Source organism: Lissotriton vulgaris, chromosome 6 (genome assembly GCF_964263255.1).
Source record: "Lissotriton vulgaris chromosome 6, aLisVul1.2, whole genome shotgun sequence".
Taxonomy (NCBI): Eukaryota; Metazoa; Chordata; class Amphibia; order Caudata; family Salamandridae; genus Lissotriton; species Lissotriton vulgaris.
The window spans coordinates 1,530,410,543-1,530,425,307 of NC_141694.1; positions in this window are offsets into that span (position 1 = coordinate 1,530,410,543).

The window sequence follows — 14,765 nt, forward strand, 5'->3', positions numbered from 1 at the left end:
TATTAAAAAATCGGCAAAATGCCGAACGAGGTGGTTGTCATACCATTAGCATCTCACTTCGATGTTGATGTGTCTCATTTATGTGTGGAGCTTGCAATTGAGTTGTTAGGGCTCAATTTACAAAGTTTACTGTGGTGCTCGTAGGTTCAGCGTGCAAAATGATGCCATGAGATATCATCATTCAAACCAAATTTATTGGTTTTAAGACGGTCCACCCAACGTTGTTCCTTCTCATATAGTATTTTATCTGCGTTGGGTGTAGTTTCTGATATCTTTTCTATTACTGTCCATCTCAGGTCTTCAATGCTATGATTTTGTTCGATGAAGTGAGAGCAAAGCTTGGTTGTATTCTTTTTAAGGCGAATATTGCTTTTGTGTTCCCCTACGCGTAGTTTCACCTTCCTACAAGTCATCCCTATGTATTTTTTATCGCAAGGGCAGGTGACCATATAGATCACATGGGATGAATTGCAGTTGCTGTGTTGTCTCTGTGTCCATTTTAGTGTAGGGGACAATTGTAAAGTTTTTGTGCTAGTGGTCGATTTGCAGGCTAGACAGGACCCGCATGGATAGTGTCCTGTAACTGGAATCATGTGGGCATTTATTGTAGGTTTTGCCATGATTGTTTTCTTCGGGCGCGTGTGTACCAACATATCCCGTAAGTTCTTTGTGCGTTTGTTTGCCATCCGTGGCTTTGGCCATTTGAATTTTCCAGTATTGACAATATGCCAGTTTTTGTGGATGAGTTTGTTCACCTGGTATGAAGCTGGGCAAAAAGTGGTTACGCATGTCATCAGATCCACAGTTTCACTTTTTTCAACAGTTGTCAAGAGGTTATCTCTAGGTTGGTTCGATGCTCTTTTTCTGCATTTTGCTATGGTCGATGTCTTGTACTCCCTTTGAAGCAGTCTCTTGCTAAGTTCTTTTGATTGTGCCAGATAGTCCATTTTTTGGCTGCAGTTCCTTTTCAACCGTAAAAATTGGCTGTACGGTAGATTGTCCCTTAACGGTTGAGGATGGTAGCTCTTGTAGGACAATAAACTGTTCTTAGCTGTTGGTTTTCTGAATGACTTAGTTTCTATTTGCAGATCTTTTGAGTATATAGTCAGGTCTAGGAAGTCAATGCTTTCTTTATCTGCCATATATGTGAAGCGGAGCCATGGATCACGAGTATTCAGCCAATTCACAAATATTTTTAGATCTTGGGTGTTATGCCATATTAGGAGGACGTCATCAATGTAACGTTTCCAGTAGAGTATACTGGAAACGTAAGGATTGGTTTGTGTCAATACATGGTTGGTTTCGAAATTGCTCACGTAGAGTCCCGCCACCGAAGGGGCAAAGGCACTCCCCATTGAGGTTCGGTGGCTCTGCAAGAATAGCTGATCCTCAAATTCAAAATAATTTTCGGTGAGTGCCATCCGGCAACACTCTAGGACAAAGTGTCTAGGTGTCCTGAAGTTCCAATTCTCAGTGAATAGAACGTCTTCCAACATGTCTAGTGTTTCTTTTTGGGGTAGGCTTGTATATAAGGACTCGACGTCCAGTCCTACTAAGAGCATCGTAGTGGGATCAAAAGATCGGTCTTTGAGTTGATTTAGCAGATCTCTTGTGTCCTGTAGGTACGTGGGGGTTTTTTAACCAATGGTTGGAGAAATTGATCTGCAAATTTGGAGAGAGGTTCTAAAGCTGATCCGATACCCGAAACTATCGGGCGACTCTGTTTTTGTGGGTTTTGGGTAGCGAGTAGAAGTATGGGATTTTTGGATTCTCAGTGGTTAAAAAATCTGCTTCTTTTTTGCTTACCCATCCATTTGTTTCGGCTTCATAAACCATCATAGCTATAGTTGTTTTTAGTCTGGGTGTTGGATCAGTATTGATTTTTGTATAGAATTTTTCATCCGCAAGTAGTGTCAGGCATTGGGTCCGGTACTCTTCTTTTCCGAGGATGACCACTCCTCCACCCTTATCTGCGGGTTTGATGACTATGTCCGTATTTGTTTGAAGTTCTTCTAAAGCTTTTCTTTCCAATCTGGTCAGATTTTGATACGGTCTCTTGACACTCTTTTCCATCTCATCAATTCCTGTTAGGATGGCCTGTTCAAAGGTTAGTATTTCTACTGGTACCATGTTGGTAGGTGGTGTAAAATTAGACTTCTTGCGGAGGTTAGTGTCTCCGAGATCGGTGATTGGGGTAGACTCAGAAAAGTAAGCTTTTAATTTGAGTGAGCGACAGAATTCAGATAGTTCACATTTTAATCTGAAGAGGTCAAGATTGGGAGTAGGGACGTAACCAAGTCCCTTGTTTAGGACGTTTTCTTGTTCCTTCGATAGAATCACTGAGCTTAAATTAACTATTAGTGACTCGTTTTGCTGGTTCCTGGTTTGGATGATGTCATGCTCCTCGTTTGAACATTCGGCTGTTGGTCTTGCCATGAAATTGTTCTTCTTCTTCCTCTTTGGTTTTGGCCCCTCAATAAAAAAGGATCCTGATTCTGGTTGTTATTCCCCTGCGGTGGTATGCCCATGTAATTCTGCATTTGCTGGGATCCGTGGTTGTACGGATTCATCCATCCGGTATATGGTGGCATGTAGGGCTGGAAGAATGGCATAGGAGGGCCCATGAAGTTTTGTCTTGGCCATCTATTACCTCTTCTTTGTGGTCTAGATCGAAAGTTACCTCGGCCTTGTCTACGGCCTGAGTCATCGGACCCTGTATCAGACCCTCCGGATGAGTCCCAAGCATCGGAATCATTATCTGTTTTTGAGTCATTCGTCTTATAATCAGTTTTGGTATAAGGGTGCATTCTTTCATGACTAAACTTTTTTATATCCTTGCTTAGTTTCTGCAGTTTACTTTGCATCAGAAAGTCTTCACTGTCTGATATTTCTTTGTTTAGATCTTCTAGTCTTTTTTTATAGATCGCTGGTTGTATGCCTTTCTTTAGTTCCGCTTCAATGGCTTCTATCTCTATTAATAGGGCATCCGATAGTCTCTTGGCAGTTTTTACTATTAGCACAAGGTAGTCGAGGGTGCACTTCCAAGAGATTGCCGACCAATCGCGTCTAAAGGCTAGATCATGAAGAAAAATTCTTGGTGCATTGGTGATCCAGAGACCACGGGGCGATTTTTTTGCGCGTAGGTACTCCGTCATGATGATTCCGTGAATTGCGACCCTTATTTGTTCCTGTTTTTTTGCTGTAAGACTGTCCCAATCATCGGTCTGTGCCAGTACTTGAACTAGATCTGTGTTCTGAATTAAGGTATGTGCTGCTAGAATCTCGCTGATATCATTCCCCGTGAAACTCAAACCATTCATGTCTTCCATGTTGGATTTCTTGACAAAGTGTCTGTTAGACAAAGTTCCTACAGCTGCACGCTGCTTAATGTACTTAGTTATCAATAGGAAGGAAGAGGAATGGCTGTCCTATCGGTTCCCCGAAGCAAGGTACAGTTCATCAAAAGGAGATAGGACACTTGTAACCACTTTTTTCAAGAGATTTGAAAAAGCCCTCATAAACACTGCGTATCTCGAGAAGCGGTATATTTTATTCTCCGCCCCACGCAAGCGTTATGGCAACAGTCATTGGGCTTATTCAGTCAGTGTCTTGCCAGCCTCACCCGAGGCGATCTCTGGTTTTTTGTGGCAGTATCCAGAGAAAAGCGAGTTACCCCACTGAAGCTGAGTGATAAGATAAAAAGTGTGCAGGTGAATATAGGCTTTATTCAGTTCACTTGACCACTTATTAAAATTTATTAGGTATGCTCTGGGGATAGTTAGGAATCCTTAGCATAGGTCAATTAGACAAAAAATAACGTCGACATGTTTCTGCTCTGTCGGCCCGAGGGTCTAAGAGCTTTCGTCAGGACAAATATACAAAAAACACACAAAGTGAGTAGAAAAATTGATGTCAAATTTTTGACATAAAGGGACTCTATTAATTAATAGTCTTACCCTTGAAGGTTTTCATATACCTAAGGATTTAAGAGGAAAGAGAAATGGGGGTAACTAATAACCATTTGGCAATTTCATTCTAGAATACTGGTTTAATCAAACATGCATTGTGTCGATATGCATATTGTATAATTTTTACAACCAATAGTGCAATTATAAGAAACACACAACAGAAGTGACATTAAGGTGAACTTGGGGGAAGAAACAGCGATATCACAGTAGTGCACAGTTAACTTATGGTATGATAATTCATACCTGTGAATTATGGCTTGGTTTTTGGGCGCTTCAATAGCAAGAGGCAGGAAATGTAAAGTCACTCTTGTACTTGTATAGGCATTGTACCTCGTGGAGAGGTCTTACCTTAAAAAGAAATCGACCGCATTTCAGCAGGAGGGTTCAGGGAAATGCGGTCGATTTCTTTTTAAGGTAAGACCTCTCCACGAGGTACAATGCCTATACAAGTACAAGAGTGACTTTACATTTCCTGCCTCTTGCTATTGAAGCGCCCAAAAACCAAGCCATAATTCACAGGTATGAATTATCATACCATAAGTTAACTGTGCACTACTGTGATATCGCTGTTTCTTCCCCCAAGTTCACCTTAATGTCACTTCTGTTGTGTGTTTCTTATAATTGCACTATTGGTTGTAAAAATTATACAATATGCATATCGACACAATGCATGTTTGATTAAACCAGTATTCTAGAATGAAATTGCCAAATGGTTATTAGTTACCCCCATTTCTCTTTCCTCTTAAATCCTTAGGTATATGAAAACCTTCAAGGGTAAGACTATTAATTAATAGAGTCCCTTTATGTCAAAAATTTGACATCAATTTTTCTACTCACTTTGTGTGTTTTTTGTATATTTGTCCTGACGAAAGCTCTTAGACCCTCGGGCCGACAGAGCAGAAACATGTCGACGTTATTTTTTGTCTAATTGACCTATGCTAAGGATTCCTAACTATCCCCAGAGCATACCTAATAAATTTTAATAAGTGGTCAAGTGAACTGAATAAAGCCTATATTCACCTGCACACTTTTTATCTTATCACTCAGCTTCAATGGGGTAACTCGCTTTTCTCTGGATACTGCCACAAAAAACCAGAGATCGCCTCGGGTGAGGCTGGCAAGACACTGACTGAATAAGCCCAATGACTGTTGCCATAACGCTTGCGTGGGGCGGAGAATAAAATATACCGCTTCTCGAGATACGCAGTGTTTATGAGGGCTTTTTCAAATCTCTTGGAAAAAGTGGTTACAAGTGTCCTATCTCCTTTTGATGAACTGTACCTTGCTTCGGGGAACCGATAGGACAGCCATTCCTCTTCCTTCCTATTGATAACTAAGTACATTAAGCAGCGTGCAGCTGTAGGAACTTTGTCTAACAGACACTTTGTCAAGAAATCCAACATGGAAGACATGAATGGTTTGAGTTTCACGGGGAATGATATCAGCGAGATTCTAGCAGCACATACCTTAATTCAGAACACAGATCTAGTTCAAGTACTGGCACAGACCGATGATTGGGACAGTCTTACAGCAAAAAAACAGGAACAAATAAGGGTCGCAATTCACGGAATCATCATGACGGAGTACCTACGCGCAAAAATAGCGCCCCGTGGTCTCTGGATCACCAATGCACCAAGAATTTTTCTTCATGATCTAGCCTTTAGACGCGATTGGTCGGCAATCTCTTGGAAGTGCACCCTCGACTACCTTGTGCTAATAGTAAAAACTGCCAAGAGACTATCGGATGCCCTATTAATAGAGATAGAAGCCATTGAAGCGGAACTAAAGAAAGGCATACAACCAGCGATCTATAAAAAAAGACTAGAAGATCTAAACAAAGAAATATCAGACAGTGAAGACTTTCTGATGCAAAGTAAACTGCAGAAACTAAGCAAGGATATAAAAAAGTTTAGTCATGAAAGAATGCACCCTTATACCAAAACTGATTATAAGACGAATGACTCAAAAACAGATAATGATTCCGATGCTTGGGACTCATCCGGAGGGTCTGATACAGGGTCCGATGACTCAGGCCGTAGACAAGGCCGAGGTAACTTTCGATCTAGACCACAAAGAAGAGGTAATAGATGGCCAAGACAAAACTTCATGGGCCCTCCTATGCCATTCTTCCAGCCCTACATGCCACCATATACCGGATGGATGAATCCGTACAACCACGGATCCCAGCAAATGCAGAATTACATGGGCATACCACCGCAGGGAAATAACAACCAGAATCAGGATCCTTTTTTATTGAGGGGCCAAAACCAAAGAGGAAGAAGAAGAACAATTTCATGGCAAGACCAACAGCCGAATGTTCAAACGAGGAGCATGACATCATCCAAACCAGGAACCAGCAAAACGAGTCACTAATAGTTAATTTAAGCTCAGTGATTCTATCGAAGGAACAAGAAAACGTCCTAAACAAGGGACTTGGTTACGTCCCTACTCCCAATGTTGACCTCTTCAGATTAAAATGTGAACTATCTGAATTCTGTCACTCACTCAAATTAAAAGCTTACTTTTCTGAGTCTGCCCCAATCACCGATCTCGGAGACACTAACCTCCGCAAGAAGTCTAATTTTACACCACCTACCAACATGGTACCAGTAGAAATACTAACCTTTGAACAGGCCATCCTAACAGGAATTGATGAGATGGAAAAGAGTGTCAAGAGACCGTATCAAAATCTGACCAGATTGGAAAGAAAAGCTTTAGAAGAACTTCAAACAAATACGGACATAGTCATCAAACCCGCAGATAAGGGTGGAGGAGTGGTCATCCTCAGAAAAGAAGAGTACCGGACCCAATGCCTGACACTACTTGCGGATGAAAAATTCTATACAAAAATCAATACTGATCCAACACCCAGACTAAAAACAACTATAGCTATGATGGTTTATGAAGCCGAAACAAATGGATGGGTAAGCAAAAAAGAAGCAGATTTTTTAACCACTGAGAATCCAAAAATCCCATACTTCTACTCGCTACCCAAAACCCACAAAAACAGAGTTCCACCCACGGGCCGCCCGATAGTTTCGGGTATCTGATCAGCTTTAGAACCTCTCTCCAAATTTGCAGATCAATTTCTCCAACCATTGGTTAAAAAAACCCCCACGTACCTACAGGACACAAGAGATCTGCTAAATCAACTCAAAGACCGATCTTTTGATCCCACTACGATGCTCTTAGTAGGACTGGACGTCGAGTCCTTATATACAAGCCTACCCCAAAAAGAAACACTAGACATGTTGGAAGACGTTTTATTCACTGAGAATTGGAACTTCAGGACACCTAGACACTTTGTCCTAGAGTGTTGCCGGATGGCACTCACCGAAAATTATTTTGAATTTGAGGATCAGCTATTCTTGCAGAGCCACGGAACCTCAATGGGGAGTGCCTTTGCCCCTTCGGTGGCGGGACTCTACGTGAGCAATTTCGAAACCAACCATGTATTGACACAAACCAATCCTTACGTTTCCAGTATACTCTACTGGAAACGTTACATTGATGACGTCCTCCTAATATGGCATAACACCCAAGATCTAAAAATATTTGTGAATTGGCTGAATACTCGTGATCCATGGCTCCGCTTCACATATATGGCAGATAAAGAAAGCATTGACTTCCTAGACCTGACTATATACTCAAAAGATCTGCAAATAGAAACTAAGTCATTCAGAAAACCAACAGCTAAGAACAGTTTATTGTCCTACAAGAGCTACCATCCTCAACCGTTAAGGGACAATCTACCGTACAGCCAATTTTTACGGTTGAAAAGGAACTGCAGCTAAAAAATGGACTATCTGGCACAATCAAAAGAACTTAGCAAGAGACTGCTTCAAAGGGAGTACAAGACATCGACCATAGCAAAATGCAGAAAAAGAGCATTGAACCAACCTAGAGATAACCTCTTGACAACTGTTGAAAAAAGTGAAACTGTGGATCTGATGACATGCGTAACCACTTTTTGCCCAGCTTCATACCAGGTGAACAAACTCATCCACAAAAACTGGCATATTGTCAATACTGGAAAATTCAAATGGCCAAAGCCACGGATGGCAAACAAACGCACAAAGAACTTACGGGATATGTTGGTACACACGCGCCCGAAGAAAACAATCATGGCAAAACCTACAATAAATGCCCACATGATTCCAGTTACAGGACACTATCCATGCGGGTCCTGTCTAGCCTGCAAATCGACCACTAGCACAAAAACTTTACAATTGTCCCCTACACTAAAATGGACACAGAGACAACACAGCAACTGCAATTCATCCCATGTGATCTATATGGTCACCTGCCCTTGCGATAAAAAATACATAGGGATGACTTGTAGGAAGGTGAAACTACGCGTAGGGGAACACAAAAGCAATATTCGCCTTAAAAAGAATACAACCAAGCTTTGCTCTCACTTCATCGAACAAAATCATAGCATTGAAGACCTGAGATGGACAGTAATAGAAAAGATATCAGAAACTACACCCAACGCAGATAAAATACTGTATGAGAAGGAACAACGTTGGGTGGACCGTCTTAAAACCAATAAATTTGGTTTGAATGATGATATCTCATGGCATCATTTTGCACGCTGAACCTACGAGCACCACAGTAAACTTTGTAAATTGAGCCCTAACAACTCAATTGCAAGCTCCACACATAAATGAGACACATCAACATCGAAGTGAGATGCTAATGGTATGACAACCACCTCGTTCGGCATTTTGCCGATTTTTTAATAATACCGTTTTTTAGTTTTGGTAATTTAAGATAAACTATGCTCATCACGCAAAAATCATTTATTGCTAAATTATAGGAAGCTAACTGCATTTTTTGTCTCTAATAGTACCCCGGTTTGCCAGACAACAAATGTCCGCTTTGTACGCTGAACCTATGAGCACCACAGTAAACTTTGTAAATTGAGCCCTAACAACTCAATTGCAAGCCCCACACATAAATGAGACACATTAACATCTAAGTGAGAAGCAAATGGTATGAAAACCACCTCGTTCGGCATTTTGCCGATTGTTTAATAATACCGCTTTTAAGTTCTGGTAATTTAAGATAAACCATGCTCATCACGCAAAAATCATTTATTGCAAAATCATAGGAAGCTAACTGCATTTTTTTGTCTCTAAAAGTACCCCGTTTTGCCAAACAACACATGTCCGCTCTCTCTTTCCATGATTAAATCTGGTAAAACGCCATCGAACGCGTGCTCCCGGCGTCCAGGAGGCAGAGCCAGCACAAGACGAGGAGTACGCTTCGAAAGCGGGTGAGTGTTTCCACCTCCACCGCCGTGTGTCAGTTACTAACACACAGCTCCCTCACAACCCCGTTTCTTGATGTCCTTTCAGCCTGAACCCTCCTGCTGAAATGCGGTCGATTTCTTTTTAAGGTAAGACCTCTCCACGAGGTACAATGCCTATACAAGTACAAGAGTGACTTTACATTTCCTGCCTCTTGCTATTGAAGCGCCCAAAAACCAAGCCATAATTCACAGGTATGAATTATCATACCATAAGTTAACTGTGCACTACTGTGATATCGCTGTTTCTTCCCCCAAGTTCACCTTAATGTCACTTCTGTTGTGTGTTTCTTATAATTGCACTATTGGTTGTAAAAATTATACAATATGCATATCGACACAATGCATGTTTGATTAAACCAGTATTCTAGAATGAAATTGCCAAATGGTTATTAGTTACCCCCATTTCTCTTTCCTCTTAAATCCTTAGGTATATGAAAACCTTCAAGGGTAAGACTATTAATTAATAGAGTCCCTTTATGTCAAAAATTTGACATCAATGTTTCTACTCACTTTGTGTGTTTTTTGTACATTTGTCCTGACGAAAGCTCTTAGACCCTCGGGCCGACAGAGCAGAAACATGTCGACGTTATTTTTTGTCTAATTGACCTATGCTAAGGATTCCTAACTATCCCCAGAGCATACCTAATAAATTTTAATAAGTGGTCAAGTGAACTGAATAAAGCCTATATTCACCTGCACACTTTTTATCTTATCACTCAGCTTCAGTGGGGTAACTCGCTTTTCTCTGGATACTGCCACAAAAAACCAGAGATCGCCTCGGGTGAGGCTGGCAAGACACTGACTGAATAAGCCCAATGACTGTTGCCATAACGCTTGCGTGGGGCGGAGAATAAAATATACCGCTTCTCGAGATACGCAGTGTTTATGAGGGCTTTTTCAAATCTCTTGGAAAAAGTGGTTACAAGTGTCCTATCTCCTTTTGATGAACTGTACCTTGCTTCGGGGAACCGATAGGACAGCCATTCCTCTTCCTTCCTATTGATAACTAAGTCTCTTAGACTCCGTCAGTCAGATTAGGATGTGCTTGGGAACATGCTTTTCCGCTGCGGTTTTTCCACCGTAGAAAAGCATGTGTAACTGCACTGCAGGGGCCCGTTGCGGGCCCCCTAGGTGTAGTGGGGGGTGCACATGGGGGGTACCTATGGTACCCCCCTGCATTTGCGTGCACAATGCAGCAGGCACCGCGCGGTGCCTGCCGCTTTGTGCACGCAAATGCTGTGCATGCATTTTTAACATTGCTGCGGGTGCAGCTTGAAGCTCCACCCGCAGCAATGTTAAAAATAGAGGATATGACCGCCACCCTGGCGGTCACATCCTAATCTGCACAGAGGGACCGCCGCAGCCCATGCGGACGTTCCCTCATGCTCTGAGGTCGCAGACGGACTTAAGTCCGTCTGCGATCCTAATGACCCCTTAAGTGTGGGAGGGTATACTCAGACGTGAGTCCCTTGCTCATTGCACCATCAGGATTCAAGTAAGCCGGGCTGACGATGGCTGAAATGCCAGAAACCGGTCCCCGGAAGCTTGTTTCCTTCCCAGTATAAGAATTGGCTTGGTAGTTTGGTTTGCCCTGTTCCCATCATGCACTGGGACAGGAACAGACTAATTTGCATATAGCCAGGTTCTGAGCTGGGATGGTGCAGTGAGCTAAAAAACGGTGATGGGTCAAGCCCTTATCTCTTGACTGGGTAGGAGTATTCTGCATCATTCAGAAACTCTATCCATCACCACCCCCTTTTCCAAAATGCGCTGCTATGAAAACACGAGCACAACTAAGAAATCTAAATAGGCTCGGCAAGAGCCACCCTGCTTCACGGTCTACCAGAGTACCTGTAAACACCACCATGGAGGGACAATGAGAGTCCTGCAAAGATCTTAATCAGGCCCTTAATCGCTAGGGAATTTTGATTAAATGCTGAGATAAGTGTGTTATAATGAATACGTTTAAGAAATGGCTCTAGATAAAGAACAAAAGGCAAAGGGGAAAGGGGGCAACCTTGTCTAGTACCTCTTTGTAATGGTATAATATTTTAATGAATGAAATAGATTTGAGGCCAAAGCCAAACCAGTGAAGAGTAGTGAACATGACTTGCCAGTTAATGCAGTCGGACACTTTCAAAGTCTAGAAGTAGGGGTAATCTAACCTTAATGAAGCGAACTTGACCTTTTTTGACAAGAAAGGGTACAACAGTTTCTAGGCGAGATGCTAGGATTTTTGCCAAAAATTTGCAATGATAATTGATCAATGAAATGGGTCAATATCATTTGCAGAGGGTGGGATCTTTATCTGGCTTGGGGATAAACTCAATCAAGGCTTCCAAAAAGAGCACTCTAGCATTTGAAATTAAAAAAAGGAATAAAAAGCTCTAATAATTTTGGGGCAAACAATGTAGAAAGGGAGGAAATTAGCATAATATAAAATCCATTAGGGCCAGGTTCCTGAGCTTTTTCTAGGGATTTGATGGCGTCTAAGACTTCTTGGAGTGGAATGTCAGATTCTAATTCTTCAAATGTATTTGACAGGGAGAGAGGTTTAGGGAGACCATTGACAAAATATTGTACATTAGGTTCAGATGGGGTGGTATCTTCTGTATGTAGTTTTTGGTAGTAGGATTGGAAGATGCTGGAGATGTCAGAATCAGAGACCGCAGTGGTATTATTAGATTCATTACAAATTTGGCCTATATTTTTTGTGGCACCCCGGGCCGAACGACGACCCGCGACCCTACCTGTTTCCTCTTCATGGACCGCAGTGCAGCCCGCGACACCTCTCTCTCCCCGAGCGCATCGCGGAGCGCACATGGAGGCCCGCTATTGCCATTTTGGCATCGCTGGTGCGTCTCGCGACACCTGCTGCTTTTTTTTATCTGGTACGCCGCTGACTTGTGTGGCGGCCCATTGGTTGTTTGAAATAACATTTTAGGAATACTGCAATACCCAGATTGGGACTGCAGCTTCCTATGTTATTAATTTGGGGGCACTTCAACTCACCTTTTGCATGCTCCCACCCTGGGGCCATCTCCCTTTGGGCCATCTTGTTGCCTGTTTTCCTTCGCTCCTACACAGTCATGCTCCCAGAGAGCTTTGGGGAAAGGTTGTTTTAACTTCCTAACAAAGCGGCCTTCGTATTCTGCTCGTCACTCCTTTCCTTATCCAAGATGGCAACGGTCTCATTCCTGTTTTGTCACTTCCTGTTCCTGTTTGGTCACTTCCTGTTCCTGTTTTGTCACTTACTGTTTTTGGGTATAAAAGGGGCAGAAACTTTTCCTTCCTTGAATTGCAACTCTTTGCTCCTGCTGGTGAGTCCTCAATCCTGTTGGTATCCTGTGCTCATGCCTGGTGTATCTGTGATTCCTGCTGGTATACCTTGTTCCTGATTATTGCCTTCTCTTCTGTTTTGGAGTCCTTGCCTTCTATTCCTTCCTTTTTGTTCTTGGAGTTCCTACTTCCATCAGAGGTTTTTCCCTGTAGGGTTTTTTCCACTTTGGATTCCTTTTGGAAGGCACGGACTGCTCTGCTTTTTTGTTTGCACGGTCTGCTCTGCTTTTTTCTTTGTCTGCAGCACCGTTGCTACCAGAAAGGGTCGCCCTTATCTCAGACAGACAGGAACACTCAAGAACCAAAGTTGAGGATCTCTCCAACATGCCAGAACCGGTAAGAACTTTGCAAGTTGTGAAATGTGTATGTTCTGTTTTTATTTTTGAATACTTAGCTAGCCTTTTACTAGCTTTGTTCTGCCGCCATGGAATTTATAGTCGACTTTAAGCAAGATGTTACGAGCATTAATGGTAGCAAATTTGTTGAAATTAGATTTGGCTGTGATTAATTCATGTAAGACAGAGGGAGATTTGGAAGTAGAGTAAGAATGTTTAAGTGTTTAAAATTGCTGAAGTAAAGTGTGATATTGACAATTTAAGCGTTTCTTCCTCTGGCATAATATGCTATAGCGAAAGCTTGAAAACATCCCAGCTTTGAAAGCATTCCAACTGTTGGGAGTGGATGTATCAATAGATTGGTTCATTCGAAAAAATTCTCTAATGAAAGATTTTGCTTCAGTTATTCTATTTGTGTCAAATAATATGAAATTATTAAATCTCCATTGACTAGTTTTGGAGTCAGTAAGAGATCAATCAATGGAGGACAGTACTGGTGCATGATTGGAAATACACATGGAACCTACGTCTGATGATTGTATACAGGTGAGTTAGGATTTTGTTACTAAAATATAATCAATTCTGGACATAGTATGCTATACATTGAAAAAAATAGTTAATTCACATGCATCAGGTTTGCAAGTTTTACAAACATCAATAATTGGTGGAGATGCAATGATGGATTGGAATGTCTATGAGATTTGCGAGGATTAAATTTGCATTTATACTTCCTATCTGTAAAACTTAAGTCACCTGCAATAATACTGTTGGGATTACCAACATTAGCAAGTTTTACGTTAATAATATGCAAAAAATCAGGAACAGGTTTGACTAGGCCATAGATATTAAACAAGTTAAAATGTTTATTATTAATATTCACATTAACCAATACCCATCAACCGTTAGTATTACTTTCAGCTGGTATAGCAACACCACCATTGCGATCAATAGCCATAGAAAAAAAAACCTGACCAACCCATTGTCGTTTCAAATAAATCGATTCCATTAGAGTGAGTCCTCTATAAGAAGGCAATTTGTGAGTTAAGTTTAGACACATGAGAAAGTACCTTTTGTCTTTTAACCAGATGGCCAAGTCCACAGACATTCTGCAATGCAACATTAAACATATTGGATACACAAGGAAAAGGGTACAGGTACATGAGTGATGAGCTGCAAATACGGAAAGGGAAACAAAATTACCCCATATACTAAAAACAACAAAGAGCATGATTGAAGTGACATAATGATATTGTATAACATATGAGCGCTCACATAATAGAAATAAAAAGAGGAAGAGGACATAAAGGAGAAAGGGAAAATAGAAAAGTAGAAGAAGAGGCAGACCACTGACCTGGTCAGTGTACCTGCTCTCCGCCTGCGCAGCTCCACCAATAAGTGCTTCCCTGTGAGCCCTGAGCTCTCTGTTTTGCTGACAGTCCGAGTCCCTTTTCCACTCCTGCCTGCACCTCATCCATGGTGGTCCAGTGGGAGAGCACTCTGCTCTTCTGTTATTACACCTCTCTTATTTATTTTCAGTGTCCTCTTTTCTCTCTTTTCTCTCTCTGCATTCTTTTTTTTCTCTGCTCTCTTTTCTCTCTTTGTTCCCTCTTTTCTTTAGCTCTCTCCTCTCTATTTTTTTTACTCCTTGTCGCTATTGCCCCCACATCCCCTACCCCCTCCAGTGTGTCCTTCTAGCTCCTGCCTCCCAGCTGACTACTCTCCCCATGATCCCAACTAAACGGTGGCCAAAAGCAAGCCAGTCTTCTCCTGTCCATGACCTGACCGCAACCAGTGGTAGGGACCCAGGTC